General features: G+C 41.1%; 1 protein-coding gene across 1 annotated transcript in view; it reads right to left on the reverse strand.

Annotated features, from left to right (window-relative positions):
- PCOLCE2 (procollagen C-endopeptidase enhancer 2) overlaps nt 1-16,156 on the reverse strand; it is a 112,782-nt gene extending 96,626 nt beyond the window's left edge. Inside the window, exon 1 of the mRNA XM_014542173.1 lies at nt 16,050-16,156. The gene's annotated coding sequence lies outside the window, so the exon portion shown is untranslated. The remainder of the gene's footprint in view (nt 1-16,049) is intronic.
- Between the last annotated feature and the right edge of the window lie 752 nt (nt 16,157-16,908).

Here is a 16,908-nt window from a genome sequence, read left to right on the forward strand (position 1 = left end):
GGGGGTCCCCACTGGGGTGCCTGGCCAGCCTGGATGAGGGGCTGAGGGCCGTTTTCAGGCTGGCGGGTGACTGAAGCTCCCAACCTGTCCTTTTTTTCTTTTTTTTTTATTCTGGGCCAGCTTTAGCTCTGAGGTTTGGCTCCAGCTCTGAGGCCTCGGCTGCTGAAAGCAGGTTACTGGGGTTTTGTTTAGCTTCTATATTTGTAACAATGTTTCAAACTGCAAGCTCATAGGCCGGCAGCCGCAGGCGGGGAACGTTGGCTTCCTCCATCTCTGAAGCAAGCAAGCCTCCTGTTCGCTTCAAGCTGCCTGGCTGCCGGCCGCCATCTTGGTTGGCAGTTTATTTGCATATCGCCCTGATTAGCCAATGGGAAGGGTAGCAGAGGTACGGCTAATTACCATGTTTCTCTATTATTAGATAGGATTATATTCTTTTCCATACGAACAACTATAAACCTACTGTTGCCCCACTCTGTATCTGCATAGCTAGGATTTATAGAGATAAATAACTATATCTATACGATGTATGGGGAATAATAAAACAGATTCATTAAAACTAATTCACGCCCTGGCTAGTGTGGCTCAATGGTTGAGCATCGGCCCATGAACCAGGAGGTCATGGTTTGATTCCAGTGCCCAGATTTTGGGCTCGACCCCCTAATGGGGACATGCAGGAGGCAGCCAATCAATGATTCTTTCTCTTCATTGATGTTTCTATCCCTTCCTCTCTCTGAAATTAATAAAAACATATTATTAAAAAAGAACACAGAACTCTAACTCACAACTATAATGATATAAAGTATATTGTGCATCTCTTGGAGGAGCTACCTGGCTTATGTAACCCCCAGACAACACACGCTTAGTTGTAATCACTAAAGAACAATAACTCAAGGTCCTTTCGGCTTGATGCCTGTGCCCAAACCCCCCTAAAATCCTAATTGTTGTGGAGAATCTCCAAGGAATATCTACGCAGGCTGGCTCCTCAAGGAGAGGGTTCACCATGCCTTTTCTCTCTTACTCCTAGAAAACAGGTTGGTGGCTCCTCAAAAACTCTATGTTTACATAGAGTTACCATGTGATCCAGCAATTCCACTCCTAGCTACAAACTCAAAGGAATTGAAAGCAGAGACTCAAACAGACACTTGTACACCCATATTCATAGCAGTATTATTCAAAACAGCCAAAAGGTAAAAGCAACCCAGTGTCCATCAACAGATGAATGAATAAATGAAATGTTTCTACTGATGGGGATGCCCTCCAAGTTCATTGGACGGGCCCAAGAAGAGGAAGCCTCTACCTGTTCAAGGGTGCTACTTCTTGATTCTCCTAAGGTTCTGCCCTCCCAAGGTTGTAGAGCGTTGTGAGGATGATGAAAACAGCTTCCTCCCATCTCTGCATCACCCTGGGACCCAACGCAACACTACTCACAAAAACAGACCCTTCAGCTTCTCCTGTTTCCACATCCCCAAAGCACCTTTTAAAAGTCAAAACCCAAACAAATCAAACATATAAAGGCAAGGGTGAAAACCAAATCAACTACCCTCTCCACATGTACTAACCTTAATCCATCAGCAAGACCTTTCCATTCATAAACAACCAGAAGGTATCTCATACTCTACAAATAATGGACAAGAAGCCTTAAGGAGATTGCTTAACACCATGTATGAAGTCATCTGCATGCAGGGCAACTGCTCCGACAGCCATTAGTGGGGAGATATTTGCATCATCCATGTTCCATCTCAAATGTGGCATCAACAGTGTCAATCTCTATTACATCACCTTGTTTTATTGTCTTCATGGTACTTATTCCCAACCTACCTCTTTGTGATCTATTTTATTGTTTCTCTTCACTTCTAGAATGTAAACACCAGCAGTGCAAGGACCCTCACTGTTATATTCTTAGAATTTAAAATAAGGCCTGACACATAATAAATACAGTATTCAATAAATATTTCATGAATTAGTAATACTTATTATTTTTTGAGTATTCACCATATGCCAGGCAATGTTCTTAATACTGCACATGCAATAATTTATTTAATGTCCAAAATGATTCTATGAAGTAAGGAGTATTAGTATCCACATTTTTTATATTGAAATATATATTAGTATCCACATTTTATAATTGAGGAAACTGGGCCACATAGGGGTTAACTAACAAGTTCAAGGTCATACAGCTAGTAACTGTTCTGATATCTATTGCTGCATAACAAACCATCCCCAAATGTAATGGCTTTAAACAATAATGTACTCTCATTTCTTATGGTTCTGTGGGTTCACTGGTCTCAGCTGACCGGTTCTTGCTTGAATTCTCTCACGTAGTTACTATCATTTATCATCTGGGCGTAAGTAGTCTGAAGGCTTAACTGGACTGGTCCTCCAAGATGATTTCTCCTCTCACATGTCTGGCCCCTCATCTGGGAAGAGGGGAACAGCTGGAGGCTTCCTGGTCATCTCTGTCTCTCTCCACAAAGTCTCCCTATGTGGCTAGCTTGTGCTTCCTCAGAGCACGGTGGTCCTTACGTGGCAGCTAGCTTCCCCCAGAGTGCATGTTTTAAAAGACAAAGGCAAAAGCTTTAAAATTTCTTATGCGCCAACCCCAGAAATCAGTCTAGATTCAATGTTTGGTAGTGTAAAAAAAAAAAAAAGAAAAAGAAAAAAAGGCGTGAATACTAGGTGGTGGTGGAGTTATTGGGGTGTCATCTTTGGAAATTCACCACCATATGAGTGGAGCTGGTAATTGAACCCAGACAGTCTGGCTCCAGAAACTATAAACTCTAACCCACTGTACCATGGGGTGTCTCTATTAGGAATAAATTAATAAATTCACTACTTAATTGGTATAACTACAGGGGCTATGCTGGTGATTTGGGGCTCCAAAGATGAATTAAGGACACAGATGAATTAAATTCCATCTCTAAAGACAGAAAAGCACCTGCAATTTTTAACTGACAATCCTTTCTCTGCTTTTAAACACATCTATTTCAAAAGTTAGGGGCACACTCAGTTGGTACTACAGTGGGAAGGGGCTGCTTGAGGGGATGGGGCTCAAAGAGAAGCTGGGAGTGTTTGGAAGCACTGTGGACAAAGTCTTATGAAATCATATTTTAAATAAAGAAGGGACACAGTGAGTAGGAATGGGTATTTCTATTGGGAACTAGCCATGCCCTAAAGTGATTACCATCCAGCTGGAAATGTGTTGGCTTGTAGACAAGATCCAAAAAACACCACACTTTTATGCCTTATTATAGCCCTGGAAGAGAGGTAAAAAAAATCATCACTTGCACCAAGCACTATGCCAAGGGCCTTTCACCTACTACCTCCTTCAATCTTCATATCACCCTTACAAGGCAGGCCTGAACATGATACCGACTTTAGAAAGTTCTGGAAACTGCACCGCATTCTTAGTAAATGTCTGTATGAGTTTCCAGTGCCCATTGTTGTTCTAGTCACTGAGTAATGCCAATGGTACAACCCTCCATCGTGAACCCTGCCCCCTGTACCATTGTTACTAATTTCTGGGACATCTCCCTGACCAGTGAGCACCTCCTCCCCGCCTCCAGCCCTGTCGGAGAGGTGGTTTGCCAGTCATTGCCGTCTCTGTGTCCAGCCCAGCACCTGACCTCTTGGAGGTACTTTAAACACAGTTTTAATGAATTATAATTTCTTCAAAGGTGAACTGTGGCCCAGGTCTTTTAGAAAGTTTGTATCTAGCAATCAGGCCCTATCAATTCATTTCTAGGAGCATTAAGCAGCAATAGAATTGCCACTGACTTTCCTGTGCCCTTCTCGTCAGCTGGTCCAGGGAACAGCCTGTGGCTGGTTCACTGCTCTCTCCCTCCCTCCATATTTTGGGAAACATTACTTTATTTTATGTCGTGCTCAGGAGCATCCTGGGGTGAGGTGGTGAAAGAGAAGTGACATTTAGTGACAGGGCTTATGAAGCTTTAATTCCAACTCCCCGATCCTCTGGCTGTTCCACTTATTTTTAGGTGTTTATATTGGTTTTCCAGAGACTTGCCACATTGACTACTATTATCTAAAAAATACTATATCTGAAGAAAAAACTTCTATTCTCCCAAGTTCCTAGCCTAGGAAATTTCAGCATATTGCCACTGTTGATAAAGTGGCTAAGTTATGTGGTACAACTGTGTACATTGAAGATAGTGACTGCATTCTTCATCAGATCAAGGGCTAATATCCCGACATGTAAAAATTTGGTACGCAAGGAACATGGGACAGCAACTATCCACAGGAACAATTTTCTAATTCTATGCAGAACAATGTGAAAAAAAGGAAGATAAATCTTAGAATTAGGGTCCTCTAAATGCTTAAAGCAACCAACCGATGAAACCATTTTATTTATTTTTTTTTACTGTCAGTACCTGATAAATTTTTAAGGAATCTGAAAATTCATGGGACAATTCAAATTTGCCCATAATTTCACATAACTTGAATTCTTTAGGTGGGCAAGGGATGTGAAAGTAAAAATCAGTCTTTTAAATAATACATTCTGAAAAAGCCTTTCTGGGTCTCTGAGCTCTGTGAAATGCCTTCCCAATGTATATAAATAGAGGGGGTTTGAATATGTTATCTTTGTGCTTCATTATTATAATGATATTTCAGGAGAGAATGACTTTTTTGTCATTAATATATTAAAGAGACCTCTTTCAGAAAAAAGAAATGCCCAATGAAGACCTAATTTTCATGTTTCCTCATTTTCTTCTCTGTCATTAGCTCTTTCTAAGGCATCTACCTGAGCATCACACTAAAAGTACAAGCCGTACAAATAAGCACATTTATAAAACATCAGGTTTTTAACAAATAAAAACATATTTACTTTTCATGTGAAAGAGCAAAAAACAACAAAAAAAAAGGCAGCAGAAGCCTTTAAAACAAATTTAGAAAAAATTGGACTGAGGCCCCAGTGGGAAAATGTCACCACTTGCTTATTTATTTAGGATTTATATTCTCCTTGCTTCCCCGAAGGATTTAAGGCAGTAAGGAAAATGTTTTAATTCTTCCACTATCTGGGAAGTTTAAGTGTCATAAGAATCACAAAGTCTCTGAATTATATTCTATTAATTAAAAGACAAAACAAAAACCCCAGCTATAGTGTTCTTATCCTATTCACACTGACCCCAAACCTAAGCAGACTTTCTCTGTTATATTCATCTTTACCAAGGAATCAGATGTAAATTATATTAACTCAAGCACTGGGTTAAATTATTATGCTGACAGCTGACCTAACTGAGCCTAGTCCAACAATGTATACGTATATTTTTTAAAAACCCCATAGTTAAGATTAGAATTTAAATATTTATATAATTCTAAATACTACATGTAGTTTAAAGCCAGGAAATATATGTTTAAGGCCAAGATTCCATTCACCTATCTCTTCTGCTGTGGTTATTCGAGGCAAATAACAGTTACAGTAATTTTAGAATACCTTGCTATACCCTTAGGTATACTTGACTTAAATATTGAGTTCTTGTCTAAATTCACTATTTGTTGTCTCAAATTATATACTAGTATCTTCCACTGATCTTACTAGAACATTACTATATGTTTCAATTTTTGCACAACCCCATACCCCACCACTGATGAATTTCTTCTCATGAAGCCATATGAAGGTTATCGAGAAGACATAAATACCATCATATTTTTAATCGATTTTTTCTTTAAAATAAATATAAATGTCATTTAAATTCAATAAGGCTTTTTGGAACATGGATTCAGTATGATGACTCTAACATACATTAGTAACAAAATTACTCCCAAGGCAATCTACACTAATAAAAGACAAAGATGCTAATTGACCATACCTTCGCTACATCCACCAGCCAATCAGAAGAGTATGCAAATTAACCCAACAAATATGGAAGTTAATTTGCATACACGGGCGCCCAGCAAAGACTGAAGACAGTGTAGAAGGAAGCCAAGCACTGCAGAAGGGAGCCAAGAGGCAGAGAAGGGAATGGATCGGAGGTAGCAGAGATGGGAGCAGAGTGAGGCAGCGGACACGGGAGGGAGTAAAGGGAGTGAAGTGGCAGAGAAGGGAGGGAGCGAGGCAGCAGACACGGGAGGGAGGTGAAGCAGAGGACATGGGAGCCGAGGCGATGGGGAAGGGAGGGAGCCAAGGCGGTGGGGAAGGGAGGGAGCCGAGGCAGCGGGGAAGGGAGGGAGCCGAGGCAGCAGGGAAGGGAGCGAAGCCCGTGCTTCGCTCCCTTCTCTGCTTCGCTCTGGTCTCAGGAAGCCCTATTCTTGCAGGAATAGGCCCAAGGAAGCCCTATTCTTGCAGGAATCTTCCTGCAACAGGCCTCTAGTGGTATATAATTGTTTATTAGGCACATTTGAAAATATCAAGAAATGTATTGTAAATAGCTCTGTGAAACCAAGCAAAGGGCATAGGAACAATTTCTCAAGTCTTGGAGTAGAACAGATATAAAGTGGGTCATAACATCTTTTACTATTTGCATGAGGCAATAAATATTTTCATCTTAAGCAATCTAAGACCTTTAATGATTTAAATAAATGTAAATAAGCCTTTATTTTAAACTATCAATATTTAAAACTATTTATAGTGAGTATGATATTTATTTACACATGTAACTATTACTGATTCTCTTGTCTACTCCTTTCCAGATTATAAACTCCCTGAGGACAGAAACTATACCTTATCTTCTTTACTCCTTGGGCCCAACCCAATGCTTAGTACATAGTAGGTACTCAGTAAGCATTGAGTGAATGTTTATTTTTTTTGCTAAATAAGTGTATAATAGTGCATTTGGATCACCTAGCCAAAAATTTTGTGCTAGTCTTTTCATACCATCTGCAAACATAACAATAGTAAGCAAGATACAAGTTCTTTAGACTTCAGTTCCCCCACTTGTGAAATGGGCATACTAATATGTATCCTACAGACCTCACAGAATTGAATGCAAACAAAATAAAATGATACAACATATTTGAAGTGTGGACCCTGAGAAAGAAGATATTGTACCTACTAAAAAGGGCTCTTAGTGGCTAACTGGACTCAAACGAAAACAAAACAAAAAACAGAGCCTAGCAGCCATTTCTACACAGAGACCTCTCATACAAAGTGCACTTCCGTGAGAAGCCTGAACTGAACTGCCTGACTGCAAAGGAGTTCCTGGAATCCTATTTCAACCAATAGGACTAAGGGTTTATTCATCCAATCAAAGCTGTGCAGCTATATCCCCCATCAGGTTCTTCACGACCAATCAGAGCAGCTCCATTCTGATCAATCAGGACAGTGCTTTAGGACCAAACTGAGGATTTGAGTCCTCATTTTCATAACAACAGACCAATCAAAGCCAGGGGCAAGGACTTCTGTCTATATAAGTCAGCTCCCCTCTGGCTCTGGGAGAGCACTTTCCCCTGAAAACCTGCTGGAGCTGAAAGAAGATTAAACACAGGAGCAAAGTCCAAAACACAAGGATTTTAAAAAATATAAACACAATACTATTATTACCCCCAGAAATATTAACTATAATCTCTTGGTATCAAATATTTAGTCAAAGTCAGTTTTTCCCAATTGTCATATATTGGCATAACAGCTTCAAATTTTTTATCTTATTCATAGTCTATGGGAATACCTTGTTTTTAACCTTAAAAATCCATCAATAAGTGTGCATTTACTGAATGTTTACTATGTATTCAGCACTTGTACTAAGCACAATGCGGAGCTAAGTGCCCATGCAGGAAAACAATAAGCAATGAGGTCAAGTAGGTTGGATGAGGCCGTATTGCAAAGGATATTAAAACTCACAGCAAAGGAGTTTTAACTTGATTCAGTTAAATGGGTAACCTTTGAACATTTTTGAGTTTTGAGGTGGCAAGATGAACTTCAGTTTTTCCACTGAATAACCACATGACTGTGGCAATTTCCTTGATCTCTCATATGAAATGGTGATCTTTGTGCTATGGAGCCAAGAAGGAAAGCCTGCTAGGCTTGATCTCACTTCCCACCAACACATCATCACAGGCAGTCCCCCATGCTCACATCGCCTTTGTGTTCATCTACTAGTATGTGTCTCCAGCACCTAACACAGTGCCTGGTGGGCTCTTTGTAAATGGAGCAGTTAACTGCATCACACTGGCTGTCTTCATGTTGACAATGCTCCAATCTCCCTGACTACCTGTAGGGATCTCAGCATTCTCTTACTGTCTCCTGCACAGAGTGCACATAGTCTGCCCCTTAGGACATGTGTGTCCTGCAGGAGACCATTGTAATAGAGGGGTCCAGATGTTTGTAAGCCAATACTTGGGAGTTTCATTTCTTGTTGCAGGGCTGGGAACAGGTTAAGTTATTGGGTCTCATCTTAAATCAATTGGGATGACTTTTGCTTCAACTCAGCCCTACTGCCCTTGCAAGCTTCTTAGAAGAAGACCAGATGCTATTTTTTAAAGTATTTTACATACCTTAGCTGTTAAGTCATACTTAACTCCTGCCCACATTGGTAGACTAGGTATTTTACGCAGATGCCCTTCGGTTACAGTCTGAAAATCAACAGGAAACTAAGAAACCCTCAACCCCATGATAGATTACAAAACATTTAATGATTTCTTAACCCTCAAATTATCTGATTTAATCTCTGATTTTTTAGAACATACTCAGCAAGATTAATGAGTAAAACCTAAGACTACATGAGGTCACCAAGAGTTGGTGGCCAGAAAAATAAAGCTAAGTCAAGAGGCTTGATTCCAGTCACAGCTTCCAACAACTATGTAGAAGTATCAGCTTCCCCTTTTGCAAAGCAGAATTACAACTGAGCAGCATGGAGCGTCTTCATCCTCGACATATCTTTACATGAGTAGAAATTAACCGCAAAAATGATCTAGAAGAGCACTGTCCAAATATTCACATCATATGTTATTATGGTAGCCACTATCCACATGCAGTTACTGAGCACTTGAAATATGGCTAGTATGACTGAGGAACTGGATTTTTAATTTTTACTTTAACTTTAATTAATTTAAATTTAAATAGCTAATGTCAGTAGATATAAGACAATAAAGCAGTCTACGTAATCACTATAAAATTTTAAAGTACTATATGTTAAGGGCACATCTAAATTTCTAATCTATATGTTATACTTTCATACCAGAAAGTTCAACACAATTGGCTAGAAAGTTTGAGTGTGACAACTAGCATTCACATCTTTCTTGATGCATACAGATGCTAAAATCTGACTTTCCCCAATCCACCCAGGTAAGATAGAGTTTTATAAGAACAACTAGAGGCCCAGTGCACGAAATTCGTCCACGGGTGAGGTCCCTAGGCCTGGCTGTTGATCGAAGTGCAAGCATCTGGTGTGGAAGGGCAGGTCCCAGCTGACCTCTGGGTCCTGGGCAGCACCTGGGTCCCCAGGCCCCCGCATGCCCTTCTCCACCTGATTCATCAGGCCCCCGCCTGGCTCCCTTAGTGCCTGGGAGCTGGGCAGCAGCCCTGTTCCCACCGCCACTGCTGGTCACCCTGCTCGCACCCGCCTTGGCCTGGCGCTGCCCACTCATCTGCTCTACCATCCTGCCGTGGTTCCATTCTCATTGGGGCTCATCCGTGCTGCCCCCTGGTAGTCAGTGCACATCATAGCGAGCGTTTGAACTCCCGGTCAAACTCCCGGTCGAGGGAACAATTTGCATATTAGGCTTTTATTATATGGGATTTGGTGAGACACACCTCCACTCTGGAAGAATCAAATGGGAGGTAGGTGAATGGTGAGAGGCAGGATATTTCTTTCTAGCTACAGGAATTAGAGTTTGAGGGTTCCGCTGAGACCTTCATCTTGAAGGATCTCTGTGGTGTTTTACTAAAAGTGATATTGAATTGCCCAGTGGGCACTCTATTCTTGGTTTACTGATTACAGGAGCAGGAAAGTAAATAAATTGGATCTACCAGCTTTGGGAATGCCTTTAATTGACTGCCTTGGATGAGGACAAACTGGAGCACAGCCCTGTCTAGAGCAGCCGCTGAGCGATTAGCCAGATGTTGCATTGGGCCTCTTGGCTGGTGCCAGCAGCTGCCTTCGGAACTGCCAAGGCAACCTTTTAAAATCAGACACAGAGTCCCTCCCCTTGCCCCCGACCTCCATGGTTTTGTTTTCCATGGCTTCTGTTACCCTCAGTCAACTGTGGTCCAAAAATATTAAATGGAAAATTCTAGAAATAAGCAATTCATAAGTTTTAAATTGCTTGCCTTTCTGAATAACATGATGAAATCATACTCTATCCACCCAGGACATGAGTCATCCCTTTGTCCAGCATAACCACACTGTACACACAGTGCAATAAGATATTTTAGAGAGGCCATATTCACATAACTTTTATTACAATACATTTTATAATTGTCCTATTTTTACTTATTTTTGTTAATCCCTTACTGTGCTTAATTTATAAATTAAACTTTATCATAGGTATGTATGTATAGGAGAAAAGATAGTATATGTACAGTTCAGTACTATCCTCAGTTTCAGACATCCACTGGAAATCTTGGAACATATCTCCCTCAGATAAGGGGGGACTACATTGTAATCTCATTCTGCTGCTTAAGATTCTCCAGTGGATTCCTGCTCAAAATGAAATTCAATTCAGACTCCTCCTCACCATGGCCTGCAGGGCCCTGCTCACCTTTTAAAATTCTTCTCCCATTGTCCCCCTTGCTCATTCTGTTCCAGCCACACTCACCTGGCTGCTCTTTAGACAAATCAAGCTTCGCACCTTGGGACCCTTGCACTCACTGGTCTCTCTGCCGTACATGGTCCTCCCACACTTTCACGTGGCTCTCTCCTCACCACTTGGGCCTCCCCTGAAACGTCACCTCCTCAGAGTGGCCTTCCCAGACAATCCCATCTAAACCAGCACTAATGCCACTATCTATCCCACCACATAGTTTCTGCAACTTTCTTGAGGTATATTTTACAAATTATAAAACTCACCCATTTCAAGTGCACCATTCCATGATTTTAGTATGCTACATTGTACAACCATCACTATAAGTCGATTTTAAAACATTTCCATCTTCTCAATACAATCCCTCCTGGCCATTTACTGTTAATCCCCATAACTATCCCCTGCGCTATGCAGCCACTAACATACTTTTCCATTTCTACAGGTTTTTCTTTTCTGAACATTTCATGTAAATGGAATTACACAATATCCCGTCACTTTTGTTTTATTTTCTTTTATTTTTAAAACTAGAGGCCCCGTGCACAAAATTTGGGCACAGAGGGGGGGGGCTGTCCCTCAGCCCGGCCTGCACCCTCTCCAATCTGGGACCCCTCAGGGGATGTCCGTCTGCCGGTTTAGGCCCGATTCCACAGGGATCGGGCCTAAACCGGCAGTTGGACATCCTTCTCACAATCCAGGACCACTGGCTCCTAACCACTCACCTGCCTGCCTGCCTAATGCCCCCAACTGCCCTCTCCTGCTGGCCTGGTCACCCCAAACTGCCCTCCCCTGCTGGCCTGGTCACCTCCAACTGCCCTCCCCTGCTGGCCTGATCACCCCCAACTGCCCTCCCCTGCCAGCCTGATTGCCTCTAACCCCTTGCCAGCCTGATCTCACCCCTAACCTCCAGCCAGCCTGATCTCACCCCTAACTGCCTCTGCCTCAGCCCCCACCACCATAGCTTTGTCCGGAAAGAAGTCAGACGTCCAGAATATGGCTGGTTGACCCGGTCTAATTAGCATATTACCCTTTTATTAGTATAGGTATGTTTCTATTGTGTTCAGAGAGAGGGAGAGGGAGAGAAAGATAGAAACATTAATGATGATAGAGAACCACTGGTTGGCTGCCTCCTGCAGACCCCCTACTGGGGATTGAGCGAGAAACCCAGGCATGTGCCCTCAACGGGAATCAAACCGTGACCTTCTGGTTTACGGGTTGACGCTCAATTAGCTAGGCTATTTTATTTTATTTTTAAGATATTTTTATTGTGATAAAATTTACATAACATAAAACTTACTATTTTAACCATTTTTAAGTGTACTGTACAACCATCACCAACATCCTTTTCCAGAACTGTTTCATCTTCCTAAACTGACACTCTGTCCCCATCAAATACTAACTCCCATTCTCCCTCCCTCAACCCCTGGCAACCATCCTTCTACTTTCTGTCTCTATGACTGACTACTCTAGGTGCTCCATTCAAGTGGAATCCTGCAATATTTATTGTTTTGTGACCAGCTTATTTCACTTAGCATAATGTCTTCACCCATGTTATAGCATGTGTCAGAATTTCCTTACTTTTAAGGCTGAATAATGTTCTTTGTATGTCTGTACCATATTTTGCTTATCCATTCATCTGTGGACAAATACTTGGATTGCTTCCACCTTTTACCTATTGTGAATAATGGTGTTATGAACATGGACATAAAATAAACTGTTCCAGGCCCTGCTTTCCCTTCCTGTGGGAATATACCCAGAAGTGGAATTATTAAATAATATGGCAGTTCTATGTTTAATTTCTAGAGAAATTGCCATACTGTTTCCACAGTTATACCATTTTACAATTGCACACGGATTCTAATTTCTCCACATCTTTGCCAACACTTATTATTTTCTGTAGTGTCGTGTGTTTTTTTCATAGTAGCCGTCCTAATGGCAGTGAAGTAACATCTATTCTATTTTTGTAATGGATTTATCAATACTTGATTTTCTTGTTTAATTTGTTTTTTAAACATCAATTGCCTGTCTCCCAAAACTAGCTGCATGATGGCAAGGAGCCAGGAGGCCTTGTTCACTGCCATAACCCCAACAGTACCCAGCACACAACACACATTTGTTGAATGAATGAAAGATCTCAGGGCTACCAACTTTAGCTCTACCACAGTTCTCCTCCTTTCATCTCCCCTAAGATCTACAGGAGCTAAGAGCTCCCTTCTGCTACTCTGACAAACCAGAGGACCCTGAAGATTCTTACAAACAAATTAGTGCTATTCCCTGTGAAATACAAAGAAATAAAGATATTGTTACATTGAAACCTTGAGAGCACCCAGGGCTTTTGTGAACATTCTGCTGAGGCTATCATTAAAACAGAGAGGAAGAGTGCTGGGCTTCTCTGGAAGTTCTTGGTAGCTACTCAAATGCAAACATAAAAGAGGCAAACCCCTGAAAGAGAATAAACTCAACTGGCTAAGAGTTAAAACTATAAAGCCTTTAACCAGAAAAGCAAATTGTGCAATCATTTCTTCTGCATTAACTATGCTTTCTAAAGACTTTTCTTTCCCCCCAAAATGGCTGGCATATTGTTTCTCGATTTCACACCCCAAATACATACGCTTGTAGAGACTGCTGTCACCTGCTGTTTTCTTTTCTTCCCACAGCAACAAAAGACGAGTTTCTCAGCTCCCTTGCTACTAGACATGACCATGTAACTAAAAACCAGCCAATTATATATGCGCAGCAAGTTGCATGTAATTATGCACAATGCCTTTAGAAGGAAGATATATGCCCTTCTTCTCTTCCTTTTAGTTGGCTGGAACATGAACATCAAGGCTGGAAGCTGAGCAGTTATCTTGGACAATGCAGTGGCATGCGGAACAGAAAGAGAGAAAGATACAGCATGCCTAATGATTGAGAATCTGCCACGCCACTCCTGGTTGCCTACCTCCAGATTCCTTTATGTGAGAAAGAACCAAAATCTGCTTGAGCCATTGTTATTTTAGGTCTCTGTTACTGGAAGCCTACTTAGCTCTAATCCACACAGAATTGATCCAGTAAGATTACAGGAGAACCCAAACACAGATATAAGGTCTTCCTAGATATGGATGACAATGTAGATTGCTCCCTAAAAGTCTGCGTTGCTTTGTGCTGATGCCAAGCCCAGCTTGTCCAATGTGGCGAGGGGATGGTAGTGATCTGTTATACTGGGGCAGAAGATAGGACAACTTAATACCAGCAATAATGAGGATAATAAAAACTCAAATAGCGATGACTAACATTTATTGAGTACTTATTATATCCCAGGCACTGAGACAAAGGGCTTTACATGTACTATCTCATTTTATTTTCACAACAGTCTTGAGATTTAGAGGAGATAAATCCTGGTCACACAAATGATGAGTGATAGAATGAGAATTTGAGTCTAGGGATGTCTGATGATGTCTGATTGCTAAGACTACATGCCTTACATGGCATCCAAATGGAATATCCATTACACTTCCTCTGCCCCCACATAAAAGAATGAGGTGGCAGGCCTCTCCTGAGGCACACCACTTCTTTACCAAGGAATACCTTTACCACATTCCCCCAACCCACAATCAAAGTCACACCAACTATGTCCCCTAATACCCCAAATGAATGGCCAGCTGTGAATTCTTCCATTTTAGGTCCATGATGTCTCTCAGTCATTAAATTTATTGGATCATTTTTACCTTACAGCCATTTAATTCCAATTGGAACACAACTATTATTTAAAAACCAAGTTATTTTTATGTTTGTTTCAGAGCTTTATTTCACATTTATGTTAATATCAATAGTTCAAAGCTATTTTCTATGATTTAAGCTCTTCTGGCCCCATGTGCTACAATAACATAATGAAATCTGTTCCAGTTCATCAGACAGTTGGTATTTGATAGGAGCACACCAATGCATCTAAGAGCCATGGCTTATTTATGGCTATCAAATGACCCTCCTGGTGGGAATGCCTCAATGCAAAACAGGTTTCACTTTACATAAAGTTGGACTTACCAACTATTTGATCAAGTCATTTTATATCATGTTCTAGCCTCAGTTTCCCTATCTATAAAATGAGGATAATAATGTTACTTTCTTAAGAGTGATTGGCAGCATCCAGTGAGATTATTCTTGTTAATTACTTGGCACAGTGCCTGGCACACACTAAGTGCTCAATAAGAGGTAGCTACTTTTAAAAATCGTAATCTGTGAGTGGCACAATCTGAATGAATGAAGGTCTCAGTGAACCAATGTGTTAAATTACCAAACAACTTCCCAACAACCAAAGAATGAAGAAGAAAATAGTCACTACTATGCTGACTGGAAAGATGACTCAGTGTAGCTGATTCTAAATCCAGACACTTTATAAAAGCTGGATGGCTCTAAATCTGACGTCTTATCTTGACTCAGCATAATCGATGCCATTACTAACCAGCATGGACGTTTTATTAGCCTTCGTTTGGTATTTAATCCCCCAGGTTATTATTATTCTCACTTTTTTGTTAATTTATTTATCTTATATTCAATATTATTTTGTGTTAGTTTCAGATGTACAGCATAAAGGTTAGACAATCATATACTTTACAAAGTGTTCCCTAATATTTCCAGACCCACCTGGCACCGTACATAGCACAATATTATTGACTATATTCCCTATGCTGTACTTTATAGTCCATGACTTCTGTAACTACCAATTTGTACTTCTTAAATCTTCACATTTTCACCCAATCCCCCAATACCCTTCCTCTCTGGCAATCATCAGTCTGTTTTCTGTATCCATGAGTCTGTTTCTGTTTTGTTTGTTTGTTTATATTGTTCATTGGGTTCCACGTATAAGTGAAATCATTCTTAGGTTGTCTTCAGTGGTGGTTTCAAGTCAGGAACATTAACTGGGATTTTTTTTCCATTTTCTGCCCCCACCCCCTTTTTTTCTGTGATGGTGTAAAGTAGTCAGGGGAGAGCACTATCTTTGATCTTCTATTCCCCACTGGGAGACATTTATGCAAGGCCCAGGCAACAAAATAATTTCTAACAATCATTACCACAGACATTTGACAAAATACCCTTACGTTTTAATCCATGAAACTCAGTTGAGTCAGGCTGGGTTTTCAGAAACACATCTGCTTTAAGCATTTATTCCTTCAAGCTTTATCTTGCACCCTTTCCAATTGCTAATGCAAGACACCACTAGTTCTATTAATAAAAATCTCCAAAATAGCTGAGATAAATCCAACATTTCACTATCAGGCATTTGCCCCTTACCCAAATCTTGATCTCCGAGAAAAAAAGCAGCAGTCTTCCATTGTTAATAATACCCACTCAAGGAGAATACCCTTTTAAAATATGCTTACTGTGATTTTCCAAGTGCATTTGCTATTTGGAGGGTACACTCCAGGAAAACCTTCGCTGCCAATAAATCCAGACTCTCCAGTAAGAACACCACCACATGTGAAAACAGGTCTGTGAAATAAAAGGGAAACAATTTGAAATATGTCAACTTCAGAAGATACAGTCTAGTAATATGGATGAAGTTAATATGGATTAATAAATGCCTGCACCATATAAGGGATTTGCTAGCTCTCAGAGTATAGCCTGATAAAACATTTCGTCCAGCTGCCACCTGTCTCCATCATAATAACACAAGCTCGATAGTTCTATCATCCTTCCATCCATCCATCCATCCATCCATCCACCCATCCATCCACATGAAACCAAGTCCTCTACGCAGTGGTAAAAATGTTATAGGAAAATGATAAATGGAAAATTTAACTAGGGGCAGTGAGAGAAAGAAGATGAAAACTAGGCCGAGTGATGTGCATGGTTTAGAAATAGACAAGCAACTGGTTAATATAAAAAAGTTTCTCATCCCCTTTTCTGAAAATCGTTGGGCATTGGCAGACCCTCCGATTGAAAAGGTAGGTTGATGGAGGAGGTGCCAAAGTTGGCCATGAGTGAGTCCCTCGGCCCTGGTGCTGGAGTCGCCTGGAAGCTCAGAGGTTAAGTTTCAGGGAGCGGGAGAGGCTCGCAGGGCAATAGGGCACCACGCAACTCAAGTTTCCCCCTAGGCTTAATTAAGTCTTTCGCGCCAGGAAAAAACAGAAGCCTAAATCCACAGATTTGGGTCCTAAGGCTTCCATGCGGGAGGGAAGACGCTGGTCAGATGACGCCCTCGCCACGTGGTGGCCGGGCCAGCCGAGCGGCCAGCTGCGG

The sequence above is a fragment of the Myotis brandtii genome, unplaced genomic scaffold (genome assembly GCF_000412655.1).
Source record: "Myotis brandtii unplaced genomic scaffold, ASM41265v1 scaffold291, whole genome shotgun sequence".
NCBI classification, from domain to species: Eukaryota; Metazoa; Chordata; class Mammalia; order Chiroptera; family Vespertilionidae; genus Myotis; species Myotis brandtii.